This window comes from Bufo gargarizans, chromosome 7 (assembly GCF_014858855.1).
Source record: "Bufo gargarizans isolate SCDJY-AF-19 chromosome 7, ASM1485885v1, whole genome shotgun sequence".
Taxonomy (NCBI): Eukaryota; Metazoa; Chordata; class Amphibia; order Anura; family Bufonidae; genus Bufo; species Bufo gargarizans.
Window position 1 is genome coordinate 130,534,174 of NC_058086.1, and position 22,028 is coordinate 130,556,201.

Consider the following 22,028-nt stretch of genomic DNA (forward strand, 5'->3'; position numbering starts at 1 on the left):
AGCCTTAACCCCTTAAGGACTTATGACGTACCGGTACGGCATGTTTGCCGAGCCCTTAAGGACCCATGATGTACCGGTACGTCATAACTTTAAAACTAAATTGCGGCGGGGGTTAATAGGGACAGGATGTCCGCTGAAATCATTTAGCGGGCATCCTGTCACAATGCCGGGGGGGTCCCCCCTTGTTGGCGATCGCTGAAAACCGCAGGTCAATTCAGACCTGCAATTTGCGGCTTTACCTGCGGTTTGCGGCACCCGTGTGCCATCGGGTCCCCATGCGGCTGTAGGGGGGACTCAATGGCATGGAAGGCAGTGCGATGTCTAAGGAAGGCATCGCGCTGCCTTCCAGCGATGAGCCTGTGAGATCCAGCCCCCTGGATCTCACATGCCGGAAGCTGTATGAGTAATACACACAGTATTACTCATACAGCCAATGCATTCCAATACAGAAGTATTGGAATGCATTGTAAAGGATTAGACCCCCAAAAGTTCAAGTCCCAAATGAAGTGAAAAAAAAGTTGCAAAAATAAAGTTTTCCCCCCAAAAAATTTTAAGTTTCAAGTAAAAATAAACAAAAACTTAATTTTCCCCAAATAAAGTTAAAAAATTGTTAAAAAGTAGGGGAAAAAAAAAGTATACATATTAGGTATCGCCGTGTCCGTATCGACCGGCTCTATAAACATATCACATGAACTAACCCGTCAGATGAATACCATAAAAAATAAAAAATAAAAACTGTGCTAGATAAAAAAAAATTGTCAAACACAAAAAGTACAACAGCAAGCGATCAAAAAGGCGTTTGCCCACCAAAATAGTACAAATCTAACCGTCACCTCATCCTACAAAAAATGAGCCCCTACCTGAGACAATCGCCCAAAAAATAAAAAAACTATGGCTCAGAATATGGAGACACTAAAACATCATTATTTTTTTGTTTTAAAAAAGCTTTTATTGTGTAAAACTTATATAAATAGAAAAAAAAGTATACATATTAGGTATCGCCGTGTCCGTATCGACCGGCTCTATGAAAATATAACATGACCTAACCCCTCAGATGAACACCGTAAAAAATAAAAACTGTGCCCCTTTCATCACAAAAAGTGTAATAGCAAGCGATCAAAAAGTCATATGCACCCCAAAATAGTGCCAATCAAGCCATCATCTCATCCTGCAAAAAATGAGACCCTACCTAAGATAATCGCCCAAAAACTGAAAAAACTATGGCTCTCAGACTATGGAGACACTAAAACATGATTTTTTTTTTGTTTAAAAAATGATATTATTGTGTAAAACTTACATAAATAAATAAAAAGTATTCATATTAGGTATCGCCGCGTCCGTACCGACCGTCTCTATAAAAATATGACATGACCTAACCCCTCAGATGAACACCGTAAAAGAATGTAAAATAAAAACTGTGCTAAATAAACCAATTTTGTCACCTTACATCACAAAAAGTGTAATAGCAAGCAATTAAAAATTCACATGCACAGGAATGTAAAGTAATAACTATTTTTGGAGGTATTACTATGTATTATAGAAGTAGAGAAATTGAAACTTGGAAATTTGCAATTTTTTACACATTTTTTGGTAAATTTTGTATTTTTTTATAAATAAAAATGATTTTTTATTTATTTTTTTACTTCATTTTACCAGTGTCATGAAGTACAATATGTGACGAAAAAACGATCTCAGAATGACCTGGATAAGTCAAAGCGTTTTAAAGTTATCAGCACTTAAAGTGACACTGGTCAGATTTGCAAAAAATAGGTCCTTAAGGTGAAATAGGGCTGATTCTTTAAGGGGTTAAGGGTAACAAAAATCATTATGCCCTTTATGTGAAGACTGGGACTGCACTTTGGGTATACTGTACTATTCCATATTTTGCTTTAAAGATGATATCCCATGATTGTGGTAAAAGTTATGAAATTTAGACACCATACAGTATATGACAATCTCTTCCTAACACATCTAGAACCAGCCCTGTACCTCAGATGGATCCGGAGATCTCCACATTCATTGTTCTATTTGCCCTGCTAGATTCTCTTCAGGCTGGAAGTTCAGGGGCGGCGTGGTCTTTCTTTTCTTTTTACTGCGGCTCAGGACACATGCCCTTTCTCAGGATATGTGTCCTTTTTGCTGCAGCTCTCTCCCTTAAACTGTTACAGCTTCTAACAATAGATATGGCTGGTGGCAGCAGAAGGATGAAACTGAGCATGTGTGACCACCTCCGTAGGTGGACATCCACTTTACTATACACATTAAACACCAGAGGGCATCATTATAACGAAGGAAAGAGAATATCTCACAACGGGAGCATTTTTCTTGCAGAAAGTAAATTTCAGAAGTGAAACATTTTGATTTTAAGGCCTAGGAGCTTCAATCTACTCCTCTATTGTTGTATTTTTTACACTACACTTTATGTAAGTGACAAAGTACTTAGCATAGCGGGAGATAATAAACTGCATTAAAATGCCCCATCCCATTCCCCTGACACTATTGTAATTCTTCTTGCATTGATATCGCTCATTTTTGGCTACCTAGGTTGGAGACTAAAAAAAAAAAACGTTATAAAGGAAAATGTTTAGTACACCTTCATGCATACTGAAAAGGTCCTCCAGTATGAAGAGTGCATGCTAATGTAAATCACACCATACTTTTTTAAAATCCACTTTCAATTGATCCTATAAATCCAAAGGATACTTTACATTATGTCATTTTTAGACAGCCCCTAGGGAAAGTCTTAATGGAGAAGTAGAGCTTTTTCAACACTTGTATAAAGCTTTTAGTATCCAGTTTCAGCTGTGATGCTAGAAATCTCTCCACCACATGGTCTTTTTCTTCTGCTTTAATTTCCCTTCTTGACATGCTGCACGGTTCTCGGTAAGACTGGCTCATTGTGTAGATACTGACCGCCTGCCCCTGTACGGTTTGCGAATGATTTATTTCTGAGGTACAGCCACATATTCAGGTTTCCAGATCCAGTTTTGGAAGGCAAAATCAGGAGTAGATCATTAAAAGGAGAGAATGTCTTAAAGCAGGGATGCCCACCTGTGGTCCTCCAGCTGTTGCCAAACTATAACTCCCAGTATGCCTAGACAGAATACAGCTATTAGGGTATGCTGGGCATTGTAGTTTTGCAACATCTGGCGGGACGCAGGTTGAGCATCCCTGTCTTAAAGGGGTTTTCATGGAGTTTAATATTGATGGCCTATCCTCAGGATAGATCATCAATATCTGGTTAGTGGGGGTCTGTCTCCAGGCACCAACATCAAATCAGCTGTATAAAGAGGCGGTGAGCGCTACAACCTCTTTCTAGGGCAGTGATGTCACATTCATTAATCACATGGCCTAGGGAATTGACCTGAGCTGCAATACCTACCACAGCCACTATACAATATACGGCGCTGTGCTTGGTAAACTGTGAGAAGTCCGCAGTGCTCACCTGAGCATCAAGACCTCTTCAAACAGCTGATTGGTGGCTGTGAAGGCTATCGGACCCCCACCAATTAGATATTGATGACCTCCCGGAAAGCCCCTTGAACCGCTACAGGACCGCCGTACGCAGGATTGCGTCCTGCCGGCGGCCCTGCTCTTCTGGGTGGACGCATATACGCGTCCTCCCACGAGAGCCGAGATTTCCTGTGAACGCGCGCACACAGGCGCGCGCGCTCACAGGAACGGGAGGTAAGCGAGTGGATCTCCAGCCTGCCAGTGGCGATCGCTTGCTGGCAGGCTGGAGATGTGATTTTTTTAACCCCTAACAGGTAAATTAGAGGCTGTTTTGATAACAGCATCTAATATACCTGCTACCTGGTCCTCTGGTGGTCCCTTTTGTTTGGATCGACCACCAGAGGACTCAGGCAGCTCACTAAAGTAGCACCAAACACCACTACACTACACCCCCCCGTCACTTATTAACCCTTTATGAACCACTGATCACCCCATACAGACTCCCTGATCACCCCCCTGTCATTGATCACCCCCCTGTAAGGCTCCATTCAGACATTTTTTTGGCCCAAGTTAGCGGAAATATTATAATTTTTTTTTATCTTACAAAGTCTCATATTCCACTAACTTGTGTCAAAAAATAAAATCTCACATGAACTCACTATACCCCTCACGGAATCCAAATGCGTAACATTTTTTAGACATTTATATTCCAGACTTCTTCTCACGCTTTAGGGCCCCTAAAGCGGAAAGAATACACCCCAAGGTATTCCGTGAGGGGCATATTGAGTCCATGAAAGATTGAAATTTTTGTCCTAAGTTAGCGGAAAGTGAGACTTTGTGAGAAAAAACAAACAAAAAATCAATTTCCGCTAACTTATGCAAAAAAAAAAAAATTCTATGAACTCGCCATGCCCCTCATTGAATACCTTGGGGTGTCTTCTTTCCAAAGTGGGGTCACATGTGGGGTATTTATACTGCCTTGGCTTTTTAGGGGCCCTAAAGCGTGAGAAGAAGTCTGGGATCCAAATGTCTAAAAATGCCCTCCTAAAAGGAATTTGGGCCGCTTTGCGCATCTAGTCTGCAAAAAAGTGTCACACATCTGGTATCGCCGTACTCAGGAGAAGTTGGGGAATGTGTTTTGGGGTGTCATTTTACATATACCCATGCTGGGTGAGATAAATATCTTGGTCAAATGCCAACTTTGTATAAAAAAATGGGAAAAGTTGTCTTTTGCCGAGATATTTATCTCACCCAGCATGGGTATATGTAAAATGACACCCCAAAACACATTACCCAACTTCTCCTGAGTACGGCAATACCAGATGTGTGACACTTTTTTGCAGCCTAGGTGGGCAAAGGGGCCCACATTCCAAAGTGCACCTTTCGGATTTCACTGGTCATTTTTTACAGATTTTGATTGCAAACTTCTTCTCACACATCTGGGCCCCTAGAATGCCAGGGCAGTATAACTACCCCACAAATGACCCCATTTTGGAAAGAAGACACCCCAAGGTATTTTGTGATGGGCATAGTGAGTTCATGGAAGTTTTTATTTTTTTGTCACAAGTTAGTGGAATATGAGACTTTGTAAGAAAAAAAATAAAAATCATCATTTTCCGCTAACTTGTGACAAAAAATAAAAAGTTCTATGAACTCACTATGCCCATCAGTGAATACCTTAGGGTGTCTACTTTCCGAAATGGGGTAATTTGTGGGGATTTTCTACTGTCTGGGCATTGTAGAACCTCAGGAAACATGACAGGTGCTCAGAAAGTCAGAGCTGCTTCAAAAAGCGGAAATTCACATTTTTGTACCATAATTTGTAAATGCTATAACTTTTACCCAAACCATTTTTTTTTTTTACCCAAACATTTTTTTTTATCAAAGACATGTAGAACAATAAATTTAGCGGAAAATTTATATATGGATGTCGGTTTTTTTGCAAACTGAAAGTAAAAAATGTCATTTTTTTGCAAAAAAATCGTTAAATTTTAAAAATGTCAGCAGCAATGAAATACCACCAAATGAAAGCTCTATTAGTGAGAAGAAAAGGAGGTCAAATTCATTTGGGTGGTAAGTTGCATGACCGAGCAATAAACAGTGAAAGTAGTGTAGTGCAGAAGTGTAAAAAGTGGCCTGGTCATTAAGGGGGTTTCAGCTAGCAGGGTTGAAGTGGTTTTAAAGGGCATCTGTCAGATTTGTACCTATGAAACTGGCTGACCTGTTGCATGTGCACTTGGCAGCTGAAGACATCTGTGTTGGCCCCATGTTCATATGTGTCCGCATTGATGAGAAAAATGTTTAATATATTACTATGAAGGGGCACAATGGGGATTATTACTATGAAGGGGACACAATGGGGATTATTACTATGAAGGGGACACAATGGGGATTATTACTATGAAGGGGCACAATGGGGATTATTACTATGAAGGGGGCACAATGAGGATTATTACTATGATGGGGCACAATGGGGATTATTACTATGATGGGGCACAATGGGGATTATTACTATGAAGGGGGCATAATGGGTATTATTACTGTGAAGGGGGCACAATGGGGATTATTACTGTGAAGGGGGCACAGATAGGACATTACAACTGTGAAAGGGGCACAGAGAGGGAATAACTACTGTGAGAGGGCACAATGTGGGCATAACTACTGTGAGAGGGCACACATCTGTACAAAACTACTGTTAAGGTTGTACAATGAGGGAAATACTACTGTGAGGTGGTACAAGTATTGGGGGGGTGCCAGAGAAAGGACCCGCCCCGGGTGCCAAACATGGTAGGCGCACCACTGAAGCAGGGAATTATTTGCTCCCTGCTCCACCATTAAGCAGCCAGAGATCCACAGCAGCAGCACGATGTCCTCACACATCATCCTGCTGATCTGTGTAGGAGGAGGAGCGGGGCAGGTTGGGACTCAGCCTCTGCTCCTCCTACACAGCAGCGCGATGTGTCACAGTATCCTGCTGCTGCTGATGGGGAGCCCCCGATCATAGGAGGAGCCAGGTGATTGAGGCAAGGAGTATTTCTTGTTTATTTCTTTCACTTCCTGTGAAGGGGGCATATCTGGGCATAACCACTGTGAAGGGGCACTGGGCACATATCTTGGCATATCCACCGTAAGAGGGCACATATCTTGGCATATCTAGGGTGAAGGGGGCACACATCTTGGCATATCAACTGTAAGGGGGCACATATTTTGGGATATCTACTGTGAAGGGGGCACATATCTTGGTATATGTACTGTGAGGGGGCACATATTTTGGCATATCTACTGTGAGGGGGCACATATCTGTGTATGGTATTTAATCTATAATACATGCAGTTTCATTGCTGTAAGCACCGTGCCAAATGTCACAAGGGGGCCCACTGAGACTTTATCACCCAAGGGCCCACATAAACCTGGAGCCGTCCCTGCATATGGGCAGTCCTAGATACTCTTAGCTTGTGCCAGATGGGATCCCGTTCTCAACACTGTTTTAGGGTATTCATACAGTATTTTGACTTCTGTATGATCTGTCCAGTATGCTGTGAGATGGAGAAACAGTCACCATTGTCTGAATACTGATTCATTAGCACTGTCATTCTGTTCTTTAACCACAAGATGTCGCTGTTTCTTAACACAGCTAACATTGTGCAAGTATTTGAATATTCAATTGTAGGTGGAGACTCTCTTAGTCTGGAGAAGCAGCAGGAAGCAGAGCAGCAGACATCTTAGGAGATGGGTAGAGGGGCTAGAGAACAGAATCCAGTCGCATCCAGGTGTCAGGGAGTCCTGGAGTGGCCGGCTAGTGGTTAATAAAGTGAAAATGGATACACAGCATAATCATCATTCTAAAGAAGTACATAATAGTTTACAAAAAGAAGTCTCATGAAGGTAACCATGATGATACACTAAAGTATATGGCAGGGTCCAAGGAAGGGTAATTGGTTCGTGTCTCAGGTATATTCAAAATTCATATATCAGCAAAACACCAAGTCAAGCATACAGTATGGCATTGTAAGCCGTGTAACGGGGTGGGCTCCCCAGGATACAGCAAAGTCACGAATGAGAAAAGCAACTCTGACACCAGCTTTTGTAAAACAGACTTTTTACTGTAACAGGTTATCAAACACAACCCCAATTTCAGTCAACATAAGTTTAGATTACATACACTCAGCCCGGAGGCTGAGACCCCTGTGTCGCACAGCATGGCGCCCTCTGATGGTAGGACCCAGCTTTGCTCATATTTAATCTATTTAATTTAATGTTTGTGTGTGTCGTTAAAAGATATCAACACTATCCACTATAACAGTGACATCTACAGCACCCCACCCCCAAAATAGCGAACTCCACAGCCCCCCATCCCTTAACATTGACCCCCCCACAGTGCCCTGTCCCTAAAAATTGGACCTCCACAGCAGCGCACCCCCTTAACTTTGACGTTTACAGCAGCGTTCTGCTTTAACAGTGACTTTCACAGCATACCATCCCCTTGACAGTGACCTCCACAGGGGCCCGCCCCCTTAACAGTGAACTTTACTGGATCAGGGGCATGTCCTTTTGAACAGCTCACTCTAAGACAGCAGCATTGTACTCTCTGAGTGTGAGCTGCAGGGAGAAATTCACCCTCTCTCCCACCTCTGCGGCTGACAGAAGTTGATTTTTACCTTCATTTTTTCAATCCATGTTGGCTGAGCAGTGGAGGGGGCGTGGGCTAACCAGATCGGGGTGTGGATTAGCGCGACCTAGAAGTTGATTTTTAACTTCATTTTTTCAATCTGTCGGCTGAAGAGTGGTTGGGGGCGTGTCCTAACAGATATGGGGCGTGTCCTAACCGTATAGGGGGCATGTCCTTTTGAACAGCTTACTCTAAGACAGCAGCACTGTGCTGTCTGAGTGTGAGCTACAGGGGGAAAGTTGCCCTCTCTCCCACCCCATGCAGCTGACAGAAGTTGATTTTTACCTTCATTTCTTCAATCCCCGTCCTCAGGAGTGGGTGGGCCGTGGCCTAACCATCTCTGGGTGTGGCTTAGCAGGACCTAGAAGTTGATTTTTAATTTCATTTTTTCAATCTCAGTTGGCTGAGGATTGGGAGGGGACGTGACCTAACTAGATTAGGGCCGTGTCCTTTTGAACAGCTCATTCTAAGACAGCAGCACTGTGCTGTCTGAGTGTAAGCTGCAGGGAGAAAGTCACTCTGCAGCTGACAGAAGTTGATTTTTACCTTGATTTTTTTCAATCCCCATCGGTTCAGGAGGGGGAGGGAGCATTGCCTAGCCAGATTAGGGGCGTGGCTTAGTGGGACCTGGGGGAGGGGTTTTAAGTCTTTTGAGGGTGGACACATTGTGGCAGGGGGAGTGTCTTGGCTCCTTCCTGCAAGAGTGACGCCCCTATGGGCACCATACTGGCTAATTTGCATACCAAATAAACTGGATTTTCAGAGGATAAAAACATCTATTGCTGGAACAAAGGCACATCTTGAAATAAGGTACTAAGTGCTATTAGGCCATGGTTTTACTGCAATAGCAATTATACTTGTGACAGATTTCCTTTAAAGCTCTCCTACAGCAGTGAAGATAAATGGCTGGGTTGTTATGGAAACCTGGAGTAAAACTGTGTATGTGGAGGCTGGAGGACCTACGAGCTTCTATTGGCTGATAAGGGTCATGTGACCAAGCTTCTATGGGTTAATGCATTTTTTGTGAAAATCTCAGGAACAGTACATCCTAGAGAGCTGAGACCTGGTCTAAAACCTTCCCGGACTACCTGTGTGTCAAATTTCGTGATTGTAAATGCCACAGTGCAGATTCCTTTAGCAGACATACACACACACATACACTCAGCTTTATATATTAGATTGTACAACTATAAATATTAACCCTTTAAAGGGGTATTTTGCCTCCTCTCCCTCTACAGCAGACCTATTTATCCATTCCAAAACGCTCTGTACCTGTGCATTCAGTCCATTGCTACATTTGTTATGCTCCGCTCCCCGCTTGCCAATGACTGCCCACAGCAGTGATGTGTCTACAAAACAGCACATGGTCAAACATTTTCTAAAAGCCGGAGATTCCCTTCAAGGACTGCACTACCTTCCAAGAGCCATAACTTTTATAGAAAAATTATTTTTGGGGATGAGATTGAAAAACAATGCAATTTTTCCCCATGGCAGCCTTATTCTGTGGGGCAGGATGTTCATGGCTTTTATGTTTGCTTTTTAGTGTTTGCTATGTCATATAATGCTATTTATGCTCAGCATGGTTTTGTATAGGTCTTATGGGGTTAGGCCTCATGCACACAACAGTATTTTTTCACGGTCCGCAAAACGGGGTTCCGTTGTTCCGTGATCCGTGTCCGTCCTTTCTTCCGTGTGTCTTCCTTGATTTTTGGAGGATCACCAGACCAGAAAAGTGAAAAAAAATCTAAGTCAAGTTTGCCTTGAAAATGATAGGAAAAAAACGGACACGGATCACGGATGCGGATGACAATCTTGTGTGCCTCCGTGTTTTTTCACGGACCCATTGACTTGAATGGGTCCGCGAACCGTTGTCCGTCAAAAAATAGGACAGGTCCTATTTTTTTGATGGACAGGAAACACGGATCACAGACGCGGATGACAAACGGTGCATTTTCCGAGTTTTCAACGGACCCATTGAAAGTCAATAGGTCCGCAGAAAATCACAGAAAACGGAACAACGGATACAGACAGGTACGCCTCAACGCCGTCTTCAGGTGTCATTTTTTGCAAAGTTTCCCTCACATTTTTTCGGGCTTTAACACTGCCATTTCGACTGGGAAGGCTCACCCCCTCCTGAGATTTGACGGCCTCAGTCAATACAGACATCTGTCATATCAGGAGCTGATTTGTCTCTTGCTGGGCTTGCATAGCCTCCATATGGGCTTTCTGCTGTTGAGCAGTAGCCTGTTGCTGCAGCAAGTTAGCCTGCACCAATTGCTTTACTAAATCCCCCATGGTTGGATGTTCAACTGTAATTTCACTGCAGTTTTTACCCAGGACATTTACCTCCTACAACTGCCGGTGGCTGCGATTTCTAGGAGCGTTGTGCCCGCATCCCACACCAATTGTTCCATGGGTGCAGCAAAGAGGCCACACCCATGGAGCAGACAGAGGATTAACTCCTAATAGGCACACAGGGGAGTTAACCCATAAAGAACCACAAACACACAGGAACGGAGCTGCAGCGAGAGCATAGACAGAAGGTCACAGCCAGAGGTAATGACTGACACTCCAACCCCTCAAAGCCCCCCTCTCCCCCCCAAACAGAAAAAGGGAGGAAGTGGGGCAACAAACCAAACAGAACCAGGTTAGGGAACGAAAATCAGAGGGGTGACGAGGTACATGGGCACGAACACACATGACGACCGCAACCAGCCCAACCCCTGAAAACCAGCCTACACGGAGGGTCCACAGCCAGTACGCCAGGGGAAGATAGCCAGCCAACATGGCATACACGTCACGTGAACCGCACCAAGAAGTTACCTCCCCCTCCACTCTCCCTCTGGAGAATGACATGTCTGCCAAGAACTGATTGGCCCGACATGCAGACCCCCCTTCCTGGGGAGTGGGACAGGAACGGGAACCAAACTCAAATCTAAAGCAAAATCAAAATCAAAGGGGTTCGGAGGTACATGAGCAGAACACATAGGACGACCACCGCTAGCACGCAGCCCCTAGCAACCAGCCTAGACGGTAAACACAGCCAGTACGCCAAGGGGAATGCAGCCAGTCTACATAGCCTCACATGTCACAGTGAACTGCAGCGTGCTAATACCTCCCCCTCCACTCTCCCTCCGGAGAATGGCATGTCTGCCAAGAACTGATTGGTCAAACATGCTGACTCCCCCTTCCGGAGGAATAGGACCAGAAGCAGATACCTGCGCTGATAACAGAAAACACGGCCGTAGGCAGAACTGCAAGCTAAAAAGGCTAAACCGGACGTCACCCCTGGCAACCAGCATACACGGAGAACACCGCAGCCAGTACACCAAGGCAACCAAATCCGATACCTAAAGGCACCATAAAGAAGGAAACACAAACAGAATCCACACACACCACAGAAATGCAGAAAACAGAACACAAAAACTCTGTGAAAGTTCACTTTTTCATTCTGTCACGAGTTGGAGGTCCCAGGAGAGACCTCTGCATCGTCAAGCAAAAAACAAACGGAATTTAGGTACAGACACACAAGAGTTTATTGCACAAACAGAATCAAAGGAGGAAAACACAGGGAAATTGAAAGCGCTATGTACCATCCGCACAGTGGGAGGAAAACCCCCACTGCGCCACTGTCTAGTAATACTCCAGAGGGGCGTGACTAAGCAACTCCTGGTATTCACTAGGGCCCCAGATGGTAGGGTTAGGCTTTGCCACAGGGAGTTGCCAGGGTCCACTCTGGAGCGTGAACTAGACAGTGACAACAGGAGCAAACGGACAACAGTTTCTAGAAGGTACCGACGGTACATAGGCAAACATAACAAACAGGCAAATACAAGCAGGTAACTAAAAACAAAAGCAGGAGATCATGCAAGGGAACATGAGTGGCAATGAGGACTAGCTCCACCAGTGGTATACTGCGTTGCCTTGCCCATAGCACTCTGCAGCAAGGCACGCTGCAGCAAGGGCTTGCTGAACAGAGACATATAAATACACACTAGGTGACGCAAACATAACTGGCAGAACAGATAACAGAAACACAGGAAAGAGGACGGCAATGAACAAGTAGGAAACCCACAGAGCACAGACAGACACGGATCCCATGGGTCAGCAGCATGGGAGAGCGAGTACAAACTAGGAGCAGGACAAGACAACACACACCAGGAGAGCTGACCCAGAACTGAGGAAACCTCAGCGTTATATACAGGTTCCATGGGTTCAGCAAAGAAGCTACACCCATGGAGCAGACAGAGGATTACCTCCTAATAGGCACACAGGGGAGTTAACCCATAAAGAACCACAAACACACAGGAACGGAGCTGTAGCGAGAGCATAGACAGAAGGTCACAGCCAGAGGTAATGACTGTGACAGGCTCGTAAGGAAGTAATGTCACAAGAGATCAAAAGGATGTTAGAGCTACGAGTGATTGAGGAGTCCCGAAGTGGGTGGTCCAGTTTGATAGTTTTGGTACCAAAACCATCTGGGCAATGGCGGTTCTGTAATGATTACAGAAAAACTCAATGAGGCTTTGGAGTGCGATGCCTACCCTATGCCAAGAATAGACAAATTCATTGAGAGGTTAGGTCCAGCGCAGTATATTACTACGTTAGACCTAACAAAAGGGTATTGGCATTTCGACTGGGAAGGCTCACCCCCTCCTGAGATTTGACGGCCTCAGTCAATACAGACATCTGTCATATCAGGAGCTGATTTGTCTCTTGCTGGGCTTGCATAGCCTCCATATGGGCTTTCTGCTGTTGAGCAGTAGCCTGTTGCTGCAGCAAGTTAGCCTGCACCAATTGCTTTACTAAATCCCCCATGGTTGGATGTTCAACTGTAATTTCACTGCAGTTTTTACCCAGGACATTTACCTCCTACAACTGCCGGTGGCTGCGATTTCTAGGAGCGTTGTGCCCGCATCCCACACCAATTGTTCCATGGGTGCAGCAAAGAGGCCACACCCATGGAGCAGACAGAGGATTAACTCCTAATAGGCACACAGAGGGAGTTAACCCATAAAGAACCACAAACACACAGGAACGGAGCTGCAGCGAGAGCATAGACAGAAGGTCACAGCCAGAGGTAATGACTGACACTCCAACCCCTCAAAGCCCCCCTCTCCCCCCCAAACAGAAAAAGGGAGGAAGTGGGGCAACAAACCAAACAGAACCAGGTTAGGGAACGAAAATCAGAGGGGTGACGAGGTACATGGGCACGAACACACATGACGACCGCAACCAGCCCAACCCCTGAAAACCAGCCTACACGGAGGGTCCACAGCCAGTACGCCAGGGGAAGATAGCCAGCCAACATGGCATACACGTCACGTGAACCGCACCAAGAAGTTACCTCCCCCTCCACTCTCCCTCTGGAGAATGACATGTCTGCCAAGAACTGATTGGCCCGACATGCAGACCCCCCTTCCTGGGGAGTGGGACAGGAACGGGAACCAAACTCAAATCTAAAGCAAAATCAAAATCAAAGGGGTTCGGAGGTACATGAGCAGAACACATAGGACGACCACCGCTAGCACGCAGCCCCTAGCAACCAGCCTAGACGGTAAACACAGCCAGTACGCCAAGGGGAATGCAGCCAGTCTACATAGCCTCACATGTCACAGTGAACTGCAGCGTGCTAATACCTCCCCCTCCACTCTCCCTCCGGAGAATGGCATGTCTGCCAAGAACTGATTGGTCAAACATGCTGACTCCCCCTTCCGGAGGAATAGGACCAGAAGCAGATACCTGCGCTGATAACAGAAAACACGGCCGTAGGCAGAACTGCAAGCTAAAAAGGCTAAACCGGACGTCACCCCTGGCAACCAGCATACACGGAGAACACCGCAGCCAGTACACCAAGGCAACCAAATCCGATACCTAAAGGCACCATAAAGAAGGAAACACAAACAGAATCCACACACACCACAGAAATGCAGAAAACAGAACACAAAAACTCTGTGAAAGTTCACTTTTTCATTCTGTCACGAGTTGGAGGTCCCAGGAGAGACCTCTGCATCGTCAAGCAAAAAACAAACGGAATTTAGGTACAGACACACAAGAGTTTATTGCACAAACAGAATCAAAAGAGGAAAACACAGGGAAATTGAAAGCGCTATGTACCATCCGCACAGTGGGAGGAAAACCCCCACTGCGCCACTGTCTAGTAATACTCCAGAGGGGCGTGACTAAGCAACTCCTGGTATTCACTAGGGCCCCAGATGGTAGGGTTAGGCTTTGCCACAGGGAGTTGCCAGGGTCCACTCTGGAGCGTGAACTAGACAGTGACAACAGGAGCAAACGGACAACAGTTTCTAGAAGGTACCGACGGTACATAGGCAAACATAACAAACAGGCAAATACAAGCAGGTAACTAAAAACAAAAGCAGGAGATCATGCAAGGGAACATGAGTGGCAATGAGGACTAGCTCCACCAGTGGTATACTGCGTTGCCTTGCCCATAGCACTCTGCAGCAAGGCACGCTGCAGCAAGGGCTTGCTGAACAGAGACATATAAATACACACTAGGTGACGCAAACATAACTGGCAGAACAGATAACAGAAACACAGGAAAGAGGACGGCAATGAACAAGTAGGAAACCCACAGAGCACAGACAGACACGGATCCCATGGGTCAGCAGCATGGGAGAGTGAGTACAAACTAGGAGCAGGACAAGACAACACACACCAGGAGAGCTGACCCAGAACTGAGGAAACCTCAGCGTTATATACAGGTTCCATGGGTTCAGCAAAGAAGCTACACCCATGGAGCAGACAGAGGATTACCTCCTAATAGGCACACAGGGGAGTTAACCCATAAAGAACCACAAACACACAGGAACGGAGCTGTAGCGAGAGCATAGACAGAAGGTCACAGCCAGAGGTAATGACTGTGACAGGCTCGTAAGGAAGTAATGTCACAAGAGATCAAAAGGATGTTAGAGCTACGAGTGATTGAGGAGTCCCGAAGTGGGTGGTCCAGTTTGATAGTTTTGGTACCAAAACCATCTGGGCAATGGCGGTTCTGTAATGATTACAGAAAAACTCAATGAGGCTTTGGAGTGCGATGCCTACCCTATGCCAAGAATAGACAAATTCATTGAGAGGTTAGGTCCAGCGCAGTATATTACTACGTTAGACCTAACAAAAGGGTATTGGCAGATCCCTCTATCAAAGGATGCTAAAGAAAAGACTGCCTTTTCCACACCTGAAGAGTGTTACCAATTATGTAAGGATGCCATTCGGTTTACAAGGTGCCCCAGCTACGTTTCAAAGGGCAATGGACAGGATCTTAGGCCCTCACAAAAAGTATACAGCTGCATACCTGGACGATATCGTCATCTTTAGCCCAGATTGGGAGAGTCACCTGGGTAAAGTTCAAGCCATACTAGATTCCCTAAGAACAGCCGGATTCACTATAAACCCCAAAAAATGTGCCATGGGTATGGAAGAGGCCAGATATCTCGGGTATGTAGTAGGGGGAGGTCTGATTAAACCCCAGATTAACAAAGTGGAAGCAATTCAAACCTGGCCACGTCCAATTACAAAAAAACTGATAAAAGCTTTCTTGGGAATAATGGGTTATTACAGACGATTTGTACCAAATTTTGCTACAATAGCTGCCCGCTAACGGAGCTTACAAAAGTTACAAAGTCAGTCATAGCTAGGTGGACCCCGGAAGCAGAACAGGCATTTAACGAGCTTAAGCTACAGTTGTGCCACCAGCCAGTATTAGTGGCCCCAGAATTTAGTAAGGAGTTCATAGTGCAGACAGATGCCTCAGAGGTAGGTCTAGGCGCTGTGATGTCCCAAGAGGTTAGGAGGGAAGAAAACCCGGTGTTATACCTGAGCTGAAAATTTCCCCCATGCGAAAAAAAAATATTCTATTGTGGAAAAAGAATGTTTGGCGATAAAGTGGGCACTGGATCCCTTAGATATTATCTACTGGGTAGGAGGTTCAGATTAGTTTCAGATCATGCACCACTAAAGTTGATGTCTGAGAAAAAGGGGAGTAATGCCAGAGTAACGAGATGGTTTCTGACGTTACAGGATTTCAATTTTTATTTAGAGCACAGGCCCGGGAAGTTGCATGGGAATGCTGACGCCTTATCAAGGGTACATTGTTTTATGGTAACAGGTGCCCCTCCCTCGGCTTTAGGCAGAGGGGGAGGGTATGTAGTAGCCCAGAGGGGAGAATCGTGGATGGTCGGTACGTCTCACTGAGAATGTATGCCTCAGAGATATAATTCCCGGAAATAAGTATAGCAGTAACATTAGGTTGCTGGGAGGTTTTCATTAAAGTGGATTTTGGGTCTGGGTTTTAGGAGTGACCAGACAGCTTGGGTGGGACAGGTCACTCCCGTACTCGATCCAGGGTTTTCCTACTGTGTGGTTAAAAAGGATGTGGGAATCTCAGCTGAGGAGATCAAGTGTGCACAGGCTAAAGCTGAACAAGCTAAGAGGGTCTCTGAAAGACCCCAGATAGTGGTGAGATCATATTGTTGTTACCTTATTTGGACTGAACACAAAATGTGGGACTTTATGTTATGCAATATTTGTGGGCTGAAGAAAGCTTAAAGCTAAAGTTTGGACATGTTTACTTCTGTTTGCTTAAATAAACACTGCCTGTGGTGAAGAGTGAACTGACACGTGTGTATGTGTGCACAGTGACCGAGTTAAAACCCCCACAATATATATATACTGTGAACAGTAATGCTTTTTAGTGCAATGTGTTTCTTTTTTTCTATTGTAATACTTTAATTTAAATGTCAGTTCTTGTTCCTCTGTCCATGGCATCTAGGATTGCTCAAAACAACATTTCATTGTATTGTACAGGGACAATAAAGGCATCCTATCCTATCTTAAGATGCATCTGTGAAGGTTCTCATTTATCCAGGTCATAGTATATCTGTAAAGAATAAATCAAGGCAACTGGACGTACTGAAGATTTCTTGACAACGTTTCATTTTTGTACAGTCACTCAGAATTTAGAAAGCTCATTGGAAGAACTCCAATGAGCTTTCTAAATTCTGAGTGACTGTACAAAAATTCTGGGAATAAATATGTAACTGAATCCACATCTGGTAATTATACCCAGCATGGGGTCAGAGGTCATTATACCCAGCATGGGGTCAAAGGTGTTGATTCCATTATCCTAAATGGAGTCAGTAGGTGATAAAGACTTCCCAGAAATAGGTGTCAAGACAGCATTGTATGTGGCAGACAATAGATGTCTAACCCCCCCGCCTCTATTCAAGCTTGGCTATCTTAATAGCCAAGCTATCTTAAGATGCGGACAGCACTCCGTGTGCTGTCCGCATCCGTTGCTCCGTTCTGTGGTCCGCAAAAAAATATTAATTGCGGACAAGAACAGGCAGTTATATTAATGGCTGTCCGTGACCATCCGAAAATTGCGGAACGCACACGGACGCCATCCATGTTTTGCGGATCCACAATTTGCGGACCACAAAACACACAATGGTCGTGTGCATATAGCCTAAAGGGGTGGTCTCACTTCAGTAAGTGGCATTTATCATGTAGAGAAAGTTAATACAAGGCACTTACTAATATACTGCTATTATCCATATTGCATCCTTTGCTTGCTGGATTCATTTTTCCATCACATTATACACTGCTTGTTTCCATGGTTACAGACCACCTGCAATCCAGCATCAGAGGTCTGTATTACAGTTTAACTAAACATTATGTACATGTAGATTATTGTGCAGGACAATATTCCTCCAATGGTGTACACAAATCTGCAACTAAATAAACTATAACCTCTTAAATAACCATAATATATTTATAAAATACACTTTGGGGAGGGGGGGGGGGGGTGCAGCTAATGCAATATATTTATATTTCAAGAACAGCATGTGCCTCTTTGCAGACCCTCAGTAAACAGCACTATACATTATGTGCAGCATGTGTCATCGTATATCATGCGTCATGCGTCCTGCATATATAGGATCTCTATGTGCCGGTTGCAAAGTGGCACATGTGCTGTGCAGAATATAGATATAGTAAACTCTTACCACCCATCCCCAAGCAACACTAAGAGCTTCCCTAAACATTAAAGCCCGATTTAGGGCTCTTTCTCACTTGTGTTGTCCGGATCCGTCATGTACTCTATTTGCCGGAATTACATGCCGGATCCGGAAAAACGTAAGTGAACTGAAAGTATCTGAAGACGGATCCGTCTTCAAAATGCTTTCAGTGTTACTATGGCAGCCAGGACGCTATTAAAGTCCTGGTTGCCATAGTAGTAGTGGGGAGCAGTATACTTACCGTCCGTGCGGCTCCCGGGGCGCTCCAGAATGACGTCAGAGCGCCCCATGCGCATAGATGACGTGTCCATGCGATCACGTCATCCATGCGCGTGGGGCGCCCTGACGTCACTCTGGAGCGCCCCGGGAGCCGAACGGACGGTAAGTATACTGCTCCCCACTACACTTTACCATGGCTGCCAGGACTTTAGCGTCCTGGCAGCCATGGTAACCATTCAAAAAAAGCTAAACGTCGGATCCGGCAATGCGCCGAAACGATGTTTAGCTTAAGGCTGGATCCGGATCAATGCCTTTCAATGGGCATTAATTCCTTGCGGCAAGTGTTCAGGATTTTTGACCGGAGCAAAAAGCGCAGCATGCTGCGGTATTTTCTCCGGCCCAAAAACTTTCCGGTCCTGAACTGAAGACATCCTGATGCATCCTGAACGGATTTCTCTCCATTCAGAATGCATGGGGATAATCCTGATCAGGATTCTTCCGGCATAGAGCCCCGACGACGGAACTCTATGCCGGAAGAAAAGAACGCAAGTGTGAAAGAGCCCTTACTGGAAATCTGTGGGGGTAAGGGAATGGAGCACCAAAAATAAATAAACATTTTATTTTCACTGTATCTGCTGGAGCGCTGCCCTAGGAACTAGACCTCAAATGCATACTGCAAAATAGGCCTGTTTCCATATAATCAGCTGTTGTGAGGGCTTGTTTTTTGCCAGACAAGCTGTAGTTTTTAGTGGTAACATTTTGGATTACATAAAACTTTTTGATAATTTTTTCTTCTTTTTTTTGTTGGAAGGGGGTGAGGACATCAAAACATAGCGATCAATAATTAACCCCTTAAGGACATAGGGCGTACAGGTACGCCCTTGTGCCCTGGTACTTAAGGACACAGGGCGTACATGTACGCCCTGTGTATTTCCGATCACTGCTGTGCGGCTGGCAGTGATCGGAACCCGGTGCCTCAAATCATTGAGCAGGCACCTAGGCTAAATGCGCCCCATGTCGGTGATTGTGGCAAACCGCAGGTCAATTCAGACCTGCGGTTTGCTGCGATTTCTGCAGTTTCTGATCCCCGCGGTCCCTGACCGCGGGGATCAGAAACTTTAGTATTCCTAAAATATATCTGTATCCCCCCCCCCGCACCCCTGAGTGATTTTTGGGTGGGAGGTGTAGGGGGAGGGTTGCGGGCGGTGCGGTCGCAATCCCGCCTGCCGCACCGCCCGCCTCCCCTTGAATAATCGTTGGCGTCTAGTGGGTATACCAGGGTGCCAGCACATTGCTGGCACCCTGGTATAAATGGCTGACATCTGTGCTGCGATGTCAGCCGTTTAACCCTTTCCATACCGCGGTCCGTATGTACCGCTGTATGGAAAAGGTTAACAGCGCAGGGAGCTCCCTCCCTCTCCCATCGGGGGGCTGCTGTGCCTTTGCAGCCCCCCGAATGTAGAGGGAGAGAGCTCCCAGGCAGCCCCCCGAAGCCCCGTCCTTACCCTTCCCCGTCTGCGCAGTTCTGACCGCTACTGAGCAGACGGGGAAGGTTCCCATGGCAACAGGACGCCTTCTCAGGCTTCCTGCTGTCCATGGTGCTGAACAGATCTGCGCTAAAAGGCATAGATCTGTTCAGACAAAGTGTAAAATACAGTACAATATATATTGTTCTGTACTGTATTATACAGACATCAGACCCACTGGATCTTCAAGAACCAAGTGGGTCTGGGTCAAAAAGAAAGTGAAAAAAAGTGAAAATCAAAAAACACATTTAATCACTGATTAAAAATGAAAAAAATAAAATTCCCTACACATGTTTGGTATCGCCGCGTCCGTAATGACCTGATCTATAAAACGGTCATGTTACTTTACCCAAACGGTGAACGCCATAAAAATAAAAAAATAAAAAACTATGATGAAATTGAAATTTTGCCCACCTTACTTCCCAAAAAAAGGTAATAAAAGTGATCAAAAAAGTTGTATGTACGCCAAAATTGTAACAATCAAACCATCATCTCATCCCGCAAAAATCATACCCTACACAAGATAATCGCCCCAAAACTGAAAAAAACTATGGCTGATGGGATTTACCCAAAGCTATTAAAAGAGCTCAGCGGTGAACTAGCAAAACCATTAACAGATTTATTTAACCAATCACTGGCAACAGGAGTCGTCCCAGAAGATTGGAAATTAGCAAATGTCGTGCCCATTCACAAGAAAGGTAGTAAGGGGGAATCGGGGAACTATAGGCCAGTAAGCCTGACATCAATAGTGGGGAAATTAATGGAAACCATACTTAAGGAGAGGATTGTGGACCATCTAAAATCCCATGGATTGAAAGATGAAAAACAGCATGGGTTCACTTCAGGGAGATCATGTCAAACTAATCTTATTGATTTTTTTGATTGGGTGACTAAAATAATAGATGGAGGAGGTGCAGTAGGCATCGCTTATCTAGACTTTAGTAAGGCTTTTGATACTGTCCCACATAGAAGGCTTATCAATAAAGTGCAGTCATTGGGATTGGACTCCCATATTGTTGAATGGATTAGGCAGTGGCTGAGGGACAGACAACAGAGGGTTGTAGTCAATGGAGTATATTCAGACCAAGTTCTTGTTACCAGTGGGGTACCTCAGGGATCTGTTCTGGGACCCATATTGTTTAATATCTTTATCAGCGAAATTGCAGAAGGCCTCAATGGTAAGGTGTGTATTTTTGCTGATGATACAAAGATTTGTAACAGGGTTGATGTTCCTGGAGGAATACACCTAATGGAAAAGGACTTAGGAAAACTAGAGGAATGGTCAAAAATCTGGCAACTAAAATTGAATGTTGATAAGTGCAAGATAATGCACCTGGGACGTAAAAACCCAAGAGCAGAATATAAAATCTGTGATACAGTCCTAACCTCAGTATCTGAGGAAAGGGATTTAGGGATCATTATTTCAGAAGACTTAAAGGTAGGCAGACAATGTCATAGAGCAGCAGGAAATGCTAGCAGAATGCTTGGGTGTATAGCAAGAGGAATTACCAGTAGAAAGAGGGAGGTGCTCATGCCGCTCTACAGAGCACTAGTGAGACCTCATTTGGAGTATTGTGCTCAGTACTGGAGTCCATATCTCCAGAAGGATATTGATACTTTGGAGAGAGTTCAGAGAAAAGCTACTAAACTAGTACATGGATTGCAGGAATAAACTTACCAGGAAATATTAAAGGAACTTAACATGTATAGCTTGGAAGAAAGACGAGACAGAGGGGATATGATAGAAACTTTTAAATACATCAAGGGAATAAACAAGGTAAAAGAGGAAAGAATATTTTAAAGAAGAAAAACTGCTACAAGAGGACATAGTTTTAAATTAGAGGGGCAAAGGTTTAAAAGTAATATCAGGAAGTATTACTTTACTGAGAGAGTAGTGGATGCATGGAATAGCCTTCCTGCAGAAGTGGCAGCTGCAAATACAGTGAAGAGGTTTAAGCATGCATGGGATAGGCATAAGGCCATCCTTCATATAAGATAGGGCCAGGGGCTATCCATAGTATGTAGTATATTGGGCAGACTAGATGGGCCAAATGGTTCTTATCTGCCGACACATTCTATGTTTCCATGTTTCTTAGACTATTGAAACACTAAAACATGATT